This window comes from Sciurus vulgaris (genome assembly GCF_902686455.1).
Source record: "Sciurus vulgaris genome assembly, chromosome: 17".
NCBI classification, from domain to species: domain Eukaryota; kingdom Metazoa; phylum Chordata; class Mammalia; order Rodentia; family Sciuridae; genus Sciurus; species Sciurus vulgaris.
The window spans coordinates 17751264-17764967 of NC_136478.1; the positions used below are offsets into that span (position 1 = coordinate 17751264).

Consider the following 13704-nt stretch of genomic DNA (forward strand, 5'->3'; position numbering starts at 1 on the left):
ACACAATCTAAATACACATACAAACATACATAGCTACCGCTCTTTTCTGATATTCCTTCAATTAGCTCATCTGGTTTGCTGCAAAGCAATTCTTTGTTTTATATCTGAGAACAATGGTACATGGAAATGGATGAAACTCATCAGGTCAGACATCCAAGGAGTGATTGAGATAAGAAACAGTGAGCTCTGAGTTTTTAGAATCATAATAGTAGTATAGAAGCTGAGCAGGGAGTCACACACCTATAATTCCAGCTATTTGGGAGGCTGAGATAGAAGGATTGCAAGTTCAAAGCAAGTCTGGGAAACAAAGTAAGACCCTGTCAGACCATGAAATTTAAAAAGGGTCGAGGATGTAGATCAGTAGCAATAGAGTGCTTGCCTATCATGTGTGAGGTTCTTGATTCAAGGTTTCCAGACCAAAACATAAGATCTCTTAATGTGCAATACTGACAAATTAGCTCTTCTTTTGGTGTTTTTTGTTTTGGTTTGGTTTTTTAGTGAACCCAAGGCATCCTGGTATGCAAGAGCTCTCCCAACTGAGATATCTTCCGAGTCCCAGATACATTTTTCTCCAGAATATTTTGAATCCACAGTTGATTGAATCTTCAGAAATGCATCCTGAGGTTAGGAAGAGCCACCTGTATTGGTGGCACTAAATCACATTTTCTAGCTGTTAAGAACCTCCCATGTAATCAATCCACCAACATTTACCTTATCTCCCACCCCAGAACTTCAGACTACAAAAATCTGACACCCATTTTCAGAACTTTTCAGGAAGTATGACCAGTGTAGTTCTTTTTTTTACAACTTCAATACCTAAATCTCAGCCAAATATTCTTCCTGACCAGGCCTATATAGCAAAAACCACAAAGGTGATGACTTCCGAAGTGTAACTGCATGTTTACTACTACACTCTGAGAATTTAAGGTATCTGAGAGTGAAGGTGAGTCGGCTCCAAGAGTGACTTCAGGATGAGAACTTGGGAAGGGCGACAAGGAATCACAGAGTGCAATTTAGCTTTAACTTTTTCTTTTTTTTTTTTTTTGTCATCACTGTATTTTTAATTTTGTCAAAAAATTGTGTGGAAATATAAAAACGGAGAAATAGATAACAATTCTTAAAGTTGTTTGAGACACTAAGGAAATTCTAAAAAACCATGTACAAGAAATCATGTTTTGGGGGATGGAAATGGGAATGAAAGAATTGGAAATAACTTTCCTATGTCCATATATGATTACACAAGCAGTGCCACTCCACATCATATACAACCACAAGCATGGAAATCATACTCTACATATGTATACTATGTCAAAGTACATTCTGTCATGTATAACTAAAAAAAAATTTTTTTAATCATGTTTGAAGAAAACGTACATCAAACGTTGAATACAAAATCTATGTAAAAAAATCCTTTGTCCCCCCCAAACCAAATACATGTGTGTGTATATATAATATGTATACATATATGTACGTATATATGTATGTATGTACCAAGGGATAAAAACCTGCCATGAGACTATTAGGAAAATCCCAACAAGGAAATCTAATTTTTCCATTGGTCCATTAAAAACAATTATTTAGAAACTATAGGGGCTGATGTTGTGGTTCAGTGGTAAAGTGCTTGCCTGGCATGTGTGAGGCACTGGGTTCTCAGCACCACATATAAATGAATAAATAAAATAAAGGTCCATCAATAAGTGAAAAAAAGAATTTCATAAAAGTTAAGTCTACTGACATTAGAGATATACTTCAATTTGCCTATGAGTCCAACAGGATTCAAAATAAAAGGAGAAACACCCCATTACCTCGTTTGACTTTAAAAAGCACCTATTGCCTAAACAAAACTAATGCCTAAACAAAACTTGTAAAGTATGTCACCACAACTTTATTTTTTAAAAAATATTTTTTTTTTTTTTTTAGTTGTAGGTGGACACGATACCTTTATTTTTATGTGGTGCTAAGGATGGAACCCAGGGCCTCACACATGCTAGGCGATGCTCTACCGCTCGGCCACAACCCCAACCCACAACTTTACTTTCATAAGTAAAAACTAGACAAACGCAGGGTAGAGATCTCCATTAAGAATGAGTCACTGGAGCCCTTTCCTTTTACCTGTACCACACTGCGGAGGGCCGGGGCCTTCTGTGGTCTTCCCATTGCCTGGGGTTTACAAAGACAGGCAGAGTGGGCATTTTGTGTAGCAGCCTGGGAGTTAAGGACTGTGTGTTTGAGAGTGCGGACTGACTCAGGCGGCCTGGGTCATGAAGTAGGACACAACCTCCTGGCCTACACCCTCAAGCAATGTGTTCGCCAAGAGAAGCATGAACTCTGGGCATGCGATGTTCCCAGCTCTCTGAAGAAATCACCGTCTAAGAAGTATGTAAGGTGCTTAACTCCTCGAGAAACATTTCCTCAGTCATTCAGGACTGCCTACTCTTCAGCTGGGCCCACCAGCTCCAGTCACCATCTCCTTCAAGACAGGAAATGCTCTGCCTCATCACACTGCAATCAGACCACTTCGTTCACACATGATCGACCCCCTTGTGGAAAGATGCGCAGTTCAGCAGGAGGCAGAGCGCCACTGAAGCACCTCCACTCGCACCAGTGCATGAGGTGGAGAGAAGAAATTGCAGGAGTACCAGTTTCTCTCAGGGCTGCAGGCTCTTGTTCTTCATGAGGAGTGACATGGCCACACAGGTTTCCCGGGGCAGCAGACACTGTGCCAGTGGGGACTGCGTCAAACCTGAGGATTCTGCAGCTTCCTCTTGCCACAATGGTACAAGAGTGCAAAGATGGCAGCTATGATAACCCGGATCCTGGCCGTCTAGGGCCACACCAAGGGCAGCCGCACAGATACCCAGATAATGAGGATGACCACACTTTCAAGATATCCAGCAATGCCATGAGTTGGGATATTAAGGATTTCCTAGTGGATAATCTGGATGTCCTGGCCACCCCATTCTCGGTCTGCCAGATCCCTAAGACAGTCACACTACATAAGAGCTACAACATCATGGTAGTGGTCACTCCGGGGAACTCAGCCATGGCTCCACCATGCCAGTCCCACAATACAAGTCAGGCAGAAACATCTCAATGGAGCCACCGTAAGCAGAGACTTGTAGTCAGTGAAACGGGCAGATTGCTTTGTTACTGAGATCATCTCCATTTGTAGCACACTCCCTAGAGTGGACAGCAGTCAACTTTACCCAGGTTAGTTGGAGCCCAAGCTAAAGCTATAGTAAGAGGGAAGTAACACAGGATCCTCCCATTTTCCTGACCTTCATTCACCTGGGCCAAGGGAGACTTCAACCATCTGTGGTCACTGACACTCAGGATGCAGGCCTCTTCTACCCAATCTCCAGTTGGTCCCTGAAGAAGTTCACCCTCAATGATGGAGAGAGACTCTGAGTAGAGTGTTTAGGTTCAATTATGGTTCAAACTAGAGTACTTTACTCACTTGTAAACCAAACCAAAGATTTAAAAAGTAAATTTACATCAGGCCAAAATAGAGCCAAGCCTAGGTGGGCAGATGACTAAAACAAAATAAGAAATTCAGGGTATTTTCTAAACTTGAATCTCTTTGGTTGAAATCTCAATGTCTACTTGAAGTACCTGAATTCCTGTGTCACTCATTTTCCACCAAGAACATTCCAACTCTGTATAACCACTTCTGCCTGATGAAAAAGAACAATATGAATTCCTCTCATTTTGCATCTTGCCTCACTAAAGCTTTTTCTTATCCATCCTGTTGTTTAAGAGAGTTTGGTGGAATAAAGCCTCGCCTCTCTTTCATGTGAGGCCCAAGGTAGTTAAGAGACTTACTGGGTGCTGGCAGTCATCAGAGGCAGAGATGACTCAGACCCAAGTCCCAGGGCCTGGCTCAGAGCTGTTCACTCTCATCCCTCCAGAAGTGAGCACTCCCCTGACTTTGGAACTGAGGAGGCAGAAATATTTATAAAACATACGCATGCCTTTCAGAGCTTGCATTCACTTGGGAAAATAAACACTATATGTAAAAAAAGATGCCAAAAGGAAAAAAAAAATGTCACTGATAAGCACAATCAATTTATGACTAGTACATTTCCTTCAGGTAGTGTATTTTCTGGAGCATTCTACTCAAAATTATTTTGCATATGGTTTGCACTTAGTTCTAGTGGTCCAATATTTATATGAATATAGTCTTTGAGGAAATCTTCAGCAAGTCGTCTTACTTCTTTAGGCCAAGTCGCACTCCACATTAGGGTTTGCCTATCAGGTCTTATTTGATCCACGATCTTCCTTATTTGGGGTTCAAAGCCCATATCAAGCATCCTATCTGCTTCATCAAGGACAAGGTAGGTTGTTCTCAGATTGGTTTTCCCACATTCTAAAAAGTCAATCAGTCTTCCAGGTGTTGCAGTACAGATTTCCACACCTCTCTCCAAATCACATATCTGTGGTCCCTTGGGAGCACCACCATAGATGCCAGTAGACTTTAAGTGACAAGCTCTGCAGTATTCAGCAGCTACCTGCTGCACCTGCTGGGCCAGTTCCCGAGTTGGTGCCAGCACCTCTCTCTAGGAATGGCTGATAATTGATGTGGACGTTGGCTGGCAACAAATAAGACAATGTCTTTCCAGATCCAGTCTGCGCTACTCCAACCATATCCAATCCACTTAGAGTAAGTGGCCATCCCTGAGCTTGAATTGCAGTGGGTTCCGTGAAGTTTTGCCTTGCAATCACGTCCACGACGTTTGCAGGGAAGTTTGCTTCATAGAAATTCAGAACTGGCTTTGGACAGTTGTGACCTCTAACCGTAATTTCCTTGCTTCTTCTGTATGTCTCTACTTCTTGTGCTGTGCGCCTAGCCAAATCAGGGTGTTCCTGATAAAAATTCTTCTCAAACTTGGGCAACTCATCAAGATTTCACTTCTTTTTAACTAGTTTCTCCCCGGGATTTCCAAACTTCTTTCCAGATAGGGGCCCTCCCCTACTCCCTCCAAATCGAGGTGCACCAAACCCTCGATCCCGGCCGCGGTCTCGGTCACTCGAATAACCCGACATGGCATCAATGGTTGCGGTCGGCGGGGAACGAAGAGAAGAGAATCGGGTGCGCCGTGTCGCTGTTACTGGCCTCGGCTACGACGAAGCCTTGCGGGGGGGGGGGGGGGGCAGCGGCGGAGGAACCGCGATGACAACATCTGGAGCTTATCGACCAGAGACACGTGGAAATGAATGAGGTTTTTTTTTTTGTTTTTGTTTTTGTTTTTGTTTTTAAGGTGGAGATGTCACCGCCTGAAACGGGGACTGAAGACCTAACTTCCCATTTCAGAGAAATAAATAAGATTAAGGACACCATCTTGTACTGCGGGATCTGAGTCGGAGTGCGGCGGGAATTGAGCCTAGATTTACAACTCCACACCCTTGTCTCAGCCCCCTGGCGGACCATTCATTCAACGCTCGCAAAACACGTATTACCAGTATTTCCGCAGGCTCCACACTGAAAATGACGCCCCAAACCTCACCCTCACAGTTTACAAGGGGAGCCTGGCACTGAACAAGCCCTCAAGAGGGGCAATGAGGACTACAAACGAGAACCTCAAGGAATGGGCACCCACTCTCCAGGAGACACCAGCACAGCTGGTTCATAGGACCAGGGCCCCACTGCCGCTTGGTCCCCCGCGCCTGCCTACAGCGCTCTCCCCACCCCAAGGTTGGTCTAGTTCTGGATGTCCATTCCTGTTCACACCTGCACACCTAGCGGTCACTGAATTGCAGGGACCTTGCCACTTCCTGACGACCGCCAGCTCCGCAGGCCGAACTGAACTGCGCCAGCCACCGTACGCCAGGGAGCGGCACGTACGTGACGTCACTGAAGTGCGCCTCTCCAGCCGCAAGGGCAACCTGGCTCTGGCACTGCCGACGTTGCTCTTGTGGCTTACCGATCGGTTGCTGCAGGCGCTCCCATCGGATCCTGTCGGACCGCGGTCCCGAGGAACCCTTGACAGTGGTCCGAATTCCGCGGGCTTTACAGCGGCGTCAGGCACAGCGACAGAGCGGGCGTCAAGTCCTAAGCGGCCAGTGTTAATGAGACCGGGACCACTGCTCATCTCCGCCCGGAGGCCCGAGTTGAACCAGCCAGCACGCCTCACGCTGGGACGTTGGGAGTGCGCAAACGCTCGCCTCGCGTGGCTGGAGACATCGGCGCGCGCATGGGGACTATTCTCCATCGAGGCGCGCACAACTGGACGCGCCAGCGCTGCGACACCTCTTGTCCCACGACAGCTTCGCACCGGGCTCTGAAGCCCCGGGTGATGCGCCGCACTCCTCGATTCTGCTCCTCAAGTCGAACGACCCACCACCGTGCAGTCACCAACCATACCCCCTCAGCTTCGCGGCCACCTCCACCTTTGCGCCGCGAAAACGGGCAGTGGCAAGACTCTAGGCTATCCTACTTCCACTGCCTGCAACGGATCGTCTGCTTCTGGACATCCACCGTGTACCTGCTCTCAGGGTCTAGTCCTTGTGCCATCCGGAGAATTAGCAGGAACAGGTACAGGCTGTGGCCCAATCACTGGGCAGCTCCTTGGGCCTGCAGGTGCAGGAGCTAGGGGGAGGCCATGGCATGCGTAAAATGAGGCTGCAACTGTCCTAAACAGCCTTCAGCACATGTTCTAGTTGCCACTCTGGAGGCTCTGTGGAAGGCCCTGAAGAGTCAACTGATGAGCCTGGAGCAACTCTCTTTCGTGGTGTTGGATGAGGCAGACTCCCTGCTGGATGAAAGCTTCCAAGACCTGGTGGACTACCTCTTGGAAAAGAGCCAAATAGCCCAAGACTCAGCTCACTTAGAAGACCCCTTTAATCCCGAAGCTCAGTTAGTGCTGGTGGGAGCCACGTTTCCTGAAGGTGGTGAGCCACTTGCTGAGGTAAAGTGGGGAGACCCAGGATCTCTCACCACCATCACCACTTCACAGCTCCACTGCATCATGCCTCATGTCAGACAAACATTTCTGAGGCTGAAGGGAGCAGAGAAGGTGGCAGAGTTGCTGCAGATCCTCAAGCAGCATGACAAAGGAGAGAAGCCTGCAGCCTCAGGAACTGTCCTGGAGCTGTGTAACAGCTCCAGCACTGTTAACTGGCTGGGGATATATTCTGGATGACCACAAAATCAACACCTAAAGCTTCAGGGACAAATGCCAGCCTCGGTGAGGGCAGGCATCTTCCAGTGCTTCCAGAAGGGATCCCAGTGCAGGCTATCTCTCCACAGACATAGCCTATCGGGGCCCAGAACAGCACCCATGTGGAGCTGGTTTCATTATGATTTTCCCCTCACCCTGCAAGATTACATCCACAGAGCAGGGAGGCTGGGCCAGCTTGGGAGCCAGGGTGCCAAGCGCGGTTGTCAGCTTTGTGACCCACCCCTAGGGAATTGAGCCTAGTGCAGAAGATCGAACTGGCAGCTCATAGAAGGAGAAGCCTTCCAGGACTGGCATCCTCTGTGGGAGAACCGTTGCCTCAGGAAGCTTGATTCTGGCTCAGTCAAATGTGGTTCTGGATTAGGATCTTTCCTGGTGTCCTGGGGGCGTGAACGCACTTGTCGCCTAGGCTGCCCTTAATGCCTCTCAGAGCCTAGTGAACTGCTAGTGATTTGAAAGATGGGCTACTGGCCAGTATTGGAGTAATGGAGCACTGGGACCAAGCAAGCATACTCTTTCACATAAAATGTGGAAAAGTACAATAGATTTTGGTTAGGTCATGTTGTCATTTCTAGCAATAAATAAAGTTTTCATGGGCTGCCATAACAATAATCATCATTGTGGCAGACCTCATTTGTTCTGATAATGCATACTCCCAACTGCCACCAGAGGACAAAGATCCCGTTGAGTTTATTTCTTTTTTTGCAGTAATATGGATGGCAAGCTCTCTACCACTATGCTACATCCCAGACCTATTGTTTTGTTGTTTTGTTTTATTCTATTTTGTTTTGTGTTAGAGTTCCAAAGTTTGAACCCTGGGCACTCTACATTGGGCTACATCCCTATCCTCTTTTTTTTATACCTTATTTCTGGTACTGGGGATTGAACCAGGGGTGCATCACCACTGAGCTACAACCACAGCCCTTTTTATTTTTATTTTGAAACAGGGTCTTGCTGCGATTTTGAGACTGGCCTCAAACTGTGGTCCTCCTTTCTAGGCCTCCTGAATGGATGGGATTATAGGACTGCATGACCACACATGGTTTGGTTTGCCTTTTTTGATGAAAGGGTAGTGAAAGGATAATGTAATTTGGTATTATTTAGTAGTTCATAAACATGTTTTAAATTTTATGCTCAAAATATGCCTATCATTTTACTTTGTAAAGTCACTGGACCCGCATTCTGCTTTGGAGAACCTCTAACAGCCGGAAGGCTGTCCATCACCTAGAAATGTGACAAATTCATCCTCTCAGCTATACATCTGGCCCTCCAGATAATATGAAACCCTACTGTTGAACAGAACACCTCTGCATATCTTGGTAGGTCCCTTAGTCTGCTTTTGAGACCTCACTTGTAAAAAACTGGAGGTGCAAAGAATTTTTTTTTTCCTTTTGTGTGTGTGTGTGTGTGTGTGTGTGTGTGTGTTTTGACCAGAATCAAACCGAGAACTTCATGTATATTAAAAAAACTTCTCATTGAGCCACATCTCCATCTCATCAAACGATTTATCTTTTGGGGCAGAAAGAGATCAAGAATGGCCTGTCTTTGCTTTTATTCTGTGCACAAGTTCAAATCTAAACTCAGACCCACTTGCAAGGAAGCATTCCCTGAATTAATACATTCAGATCTCTTCCTCTCTAACAGTTAAATGCTTAGGGTCAGAGCCATGCAACTAGCTGTCTCTGTGTTTAATCATGACTGTGTGATCAGTTTCAGAATTTGTGGTTTCTCACAATCTTGGTCCCCTGTGATCATGGGCTGGCCCAATCCCCAGCTGTGATCCACAGACAGTGGTTATTTGTCTAGGACATGGGTGGAGAAGGCCAGAAGGGAAAAACCAGGTAGAGTTCTCTACTTTCACCCTGCTTTCCATACACCACTAAGGGTCTGACGCCTATCCCTCAAATCACCCATTCCTTCCATGACCTCAGTGGGTCGTGATGACATGCCATGGCTGAGGCTGGCCTCAAGAAGACCTGGTATTCCCCTGTTCAATTCCTCTGCCGTCCCACCTTGCACAGATAAGAACTGCGCTCTCTAGGCTTGTGAAGAGGCACGTGAAAAGAGAGGGAAAGGTGACTAGCAGGGACCTGATCCACCCATAAGAATCCACCCTGAGTCACTGACAGAAACATCAGCACAATCCAGGAGGGGAAGGCTTCCTGAAACTCAAAGCAGTGTTTATCCAGTGAGCCTCCTGCCTGTAGTCTCTGCAGCCACAGTAGCTACCTGCAGCAGGAATGGTGTGGGGAAAGGCAGCAATGCCTCCCTAAGCCCCACATACTCCTTTACTTCCCAGCCCCTTAGGGCCCCAAGACACCCCACACTCCTCAACAAATTCTTCTGTAACAGTGAATTGACTTGAATTTCAGCTTGTCCAAGGTCAACCTTCAAGTCCCCCATTTCCCTTCAAGTGCATTCCTACATGGAGGACTGGTCTTCTAAGGCCTTCTGCCTTCAAAAGGGACTCTCGGGTACAGTTTCTAACTAATAACTTCTTCAGTGATGCCTAGCTGAACTAGGTGAAGACCCAGGCCACTTCATCAACAAATGAGAGCTGCACGCTGAGGGCGTAGCTCTTGGAAAGCATGTGCTTTAGTGTACTTGAGGCTAATGGGGCTCCCTTCCCAGAACCAAAATGAACACCTGATGAGTGCTTCCATATGTAAGTGGTGTACGTGTGTGTGAGAGAAGAGGGGCCAGAATGAGAAGATGACACTGGTCTATCTACAGTCCACCCATCCAGCTATCCATTTATTCAACAACCTTTTATTGAGCATCTCTTACATCCCAAGTACTGTGCTAGGTGTTTGGAAGATTTATTGAGTGAGATGAGCCAGCCTCTTTTATCAAGCACCACCAAGAAAGGATGAGACAAGGATATGATACAATGTCAGCAGCCTGGGTTGTAGCTCAGTGATAGAGTGCTTACCTAGTGTGTGCAAGTTCCTGTGTTTCACCCCCAGCAATAAACAAAAATTTTTAAAATTCAAGTAATCATAATTGGCATAAAAAAAATAAAAAGAGGCTGGTTTGTGGATCAGTGGTATAGCGCTTGCCTAGCATGTTTGGGGCACTGGGTTTGATTTTCAGCAGGGCATATAAATCCAATAAATGCCCATCAACATCTAAAGAATATTTTTTGAAGTTCCATTGTCTAAGAAAAGGAAAATAACACTATGGAGTGATGAATACTGTATGAAACCAGATAATCAGAGAAGGCTTCTTTAAGGAGAGAGCATTTCTGCAGAGATGCAAGTGAGAGAGTCAGGGAAGGAGCTGAAGAGAGAGCATTCGTGGACCAAAGAGCACAGGTAAAGACCCTGAGGTAGAAATGAGACTGACCGACTGCAGGAGCAGGAGAAAGGCTAGTGTGGCCAGAAGGAAAGCTTCAGAAGCAGGAAAGTTGTGGTTGGAGAAGCGGGTGTGAGTGGGACCCAGGGGGCCATGTCAGCAACAGTGAGGAAGGTGGCTCTTGTTTTAGGTGTGAGGGTAAATTAGAGGATAGATTTGCACAGGGTGGTGAAGAAATCTGATGAAGATACTAGAAAGATCACTCTGCCTGCTGTGAGCCTTGGCAGTAAGGTGCTGGCGGTTACCAGCGGAATGTCTATCTCAGCAGTTAAGGGGACAGTTTGGTCCTGGAGAAGGGGGGTGGAGGCAGTCCACAGAGAAGGAACAGCACAAGGTTAGGCCTGTGTCCCAGGCCTGTGCACAGAGCAGGCTCATAATTTGGAGGCCAGCCTGAGCAAACATAACAAGAACCTATCTCTAAATAATAAATAAAATCTTCCAACAGACACCAGTTTATAGGGAAAACAAGGGGTAGAGGAACGTGTTCAATGACAACATGGGATGCAATCAGGAAAGTGAGAAACTGAAAAAAAACTCAGGGGTTAGGGGTGTGGCTCAGTCACACGGTGCTAGACTAGCACTGTGAGGCACTGGGTTCGATTCTCAGCACCACATATAAACAAATAACAGGGACAAATACAACTAAAAATATTTTTTGAAAAATATGCTAAGGACATGATTTTTTTAAAAAAATAAATTATGAGAAACATAAAAGAGGAAAGAGGAACCTGGAGACTGAACCAGTATCTTACCTGTTAAAATTCTAATTGAAATAGATCTATTATTTACATATTGACAAGCAGGGATATTTGAACTTGATGATTTATGAAAATAAACATATTGTTCATTTTTTTAGTCATAAATGTATGATACTTGGATTTTGTTGTCATTGTTGCTGGGTTTTCTTTACTTTTTTTTTTTTTTGGGGGGGGAGGTTTTCGGTATACAACCCAGGACCTGCACATGCTAGACACGCACTCCACCTCTTCTACTACTGAGCTACACTTCAAGCCCTTCTCTACTTTCATATTATATGTTTGCTATTTTCTCTTAAAAAAAAAAAAAAAAAAAAAAAAAAAAAACAAGGGCTTCTAAATACAGCTGTGTGTTCAGTCCCACGTGGAATTGGTGAGGGCTCAGATGGTCCCCTTCACAGGGAATCCAGCTTGTGGCAGCCATGGAAGGGAAGGAGGCAGGACTTCTGGGGGGTGGGGTGCCAGCCAACTATGTACTATTACAAAAGCACCTCTGACAACCTCATGCCTGAGGAGGCCACACGAGCCAAAGAGATGGCAAGTCTGAACCTGAGGATAAATGTCAGATCATACGTGCTGTGCAGATGTTTCTTTGGTCAGAATGGCTCCCAGGACTGGTGCCCCTGAAACCCATGTTTGCTTATGCCAGCACATGTGTCTGCACACTTCTCCAGCCACCTACTGAATGCCCCAGCATATGAACAGCACCAGTGCTGACCACCAGAGGATGTCTGAACAAACAGATGGATGTAAGGAAACTGAGGCTTTCCTGGAGAAAGGAGCAGAAGTGGAGGGACTTAAGGGAACCCACCTTTCCTGGCCAGGAGGGCATCACTTGTTTCTCTGCCTGCCACAGCTCACCTTTCCCACCTAGACAATGAGGCTGCTAAAACTCTACCTTACTGTTCCTAGCGGTGCATGCCTGTAGTCTCAGCCACATGGAAGGCTGAGGCAGATGAACTGCAAGTTTGAGGTCACCCTAAACCAACTTAGCAAGTCCTGTCTTCAGATAAAAAAATGAAAAGGGTTGGGGTGGTGGGGCACAGTGGCCCAAACCTGTAGGACCAGAAGATTGGGAAGTTGAGGCGAAGATTATTCAAGGTTCAAAGCCAGCCTCAGCAATATTGAAGTGCTAGGCAACACAGTGAATCCCTGTCTCTACTGATGTATCCTTAATGCAGCTCGACACTAGCTACTCCCATCATTAACGTTCAAAGATGACTATTATAAGAAGATACGGACTTCAATGGTAGTTCAGTGGGGGATCACTAGCCTGGCACGTATGAGGCCCTGGATTCAAACTCAGCACCACATATACAAAATAAAACAAGTACACATTAAGAGCTAAAAATATATTTTAGAAAAGAGTAAAATTCCCCTTCCTTTAGAAACAAGAGATTATTCAATTTATACTTTGTTTGTGTTTTGGGGTCCCTTTAACCAAACCCCCCATTCTTTTTTGTTTAATATAATCAATTTTTAGTGTTAAATGGACATAATACCTTTATTTTGCTTTTTTTATTGTATTTTATTTTTATTTTATTTATTTACTTATTTATTTTTTGCTTTTTTATTTCAATGTGTTGCTCAGGATCAAACCAAGTAACACACCGGCTAAGAAAGTATTCTACTACTGATACACAACCCCAGGTTTCCCCCATTCTTTTTGAGACATGTTCTCCCTAAAGTGCTGAGACTGGTACCCAACATGAGATTCAGAAATTGTGGAGTAAAGTGGGGAGCCCAGGACCTCTCACCACCAGCACCACTTCTCACCTCCACTGTGTCATGTGTCATGTCACACAAACATTTATGAGGTTGAAGGGAGAAGCGGGTGGCAGTAGAACTGGTGCAGATCCTCAAGCAGCATGACACAGAAATAAGACTGCACCCTCAGGAACTGTACTGGTGTTCTGTAACAGCCCCAGCACTGTCAGCTGGCTGGGATATGTTCTGGATGGCCACAAAATCAAACCCTAAGGCTTCAGGGACAAATGCCAGCCTCAGTGAGGGCAGCTATCGTCCAATGCTTCACAAGGGATCCCAAGACATACTGCTCTGCACAGACATAGCCTCTGGTTGTCAATTATGATTTTTCCCCTCACCCTGCAAGATTACATCCACAGAGCAGGGAGATAGGCAGGCTTTGGAGCCAGGTGCCAGGTGCGCTTTTCGGCTTGTGACCCATTCCTGGGATGTGAGCCTGGTGCAGAAGATTGAACTGGCACCTTGCAGAAGGAAAAGTCTTCCAGGACTGGCATCCTCTGGAGACAGTTTTTGCATCAGCAAGCTTGATTTTGGGCTCACTCAATGTGATTCTGGATAAGGGATCTTTCCTGGTGTCCTGCATGGGTGAACAAACTTGTCACCTAGGCTGCCCTTAATACCTCTCAGGGCCTGGTGAGCTGCTAGTGGCTTGA

The 13704-nt window shown here is 45.9% G+C and overlaps 3 pseudogenes across 3 annotated transcripts in view; 2 read left to right on the plus strand and 1 right to left on the minus strand.

Moving 5' to 3' along the window:
- Positions 1-7828, plus strand: part of LOC306647661 (putative ATP-dependent RNA helicase DDX28) — a 67175-nt pseudogene extending 59347 nt beyond the window's left edge. The window contains exon 2 of the transcript XR_013766940.1: positions 7732-7828. The product of XR_013766940.1 is annotated as a putative ATP-dependent RNA helicase DDX28 (transcript). The remainder of the gene's footprint in view (positions 1-7731) is intronic.
- Positions 4113-5176, minus strand: LOC306647662 (putative ATP-dependent RNA helicase DDX5; annotated as a pseudogene). The gene has a single exon. The product of its transcript is annotated as a putative ATP-dependent RNA helicase DDX5 (transcript).
- On the plus strand, positions 5042-7507 carry LOC306647663 (putative ATP-dependent RNA helicase DDX28; annotated as a pseudogene). Its single transcript has 2 exons — positions 5042-5089; positions 5413-7507. The product of its transcript is annotated as a putative ATP-dependent RNA helicase DDX28 (transcript).
- Positions 7829-13704: the final 5876 nt, after the last annotated feature.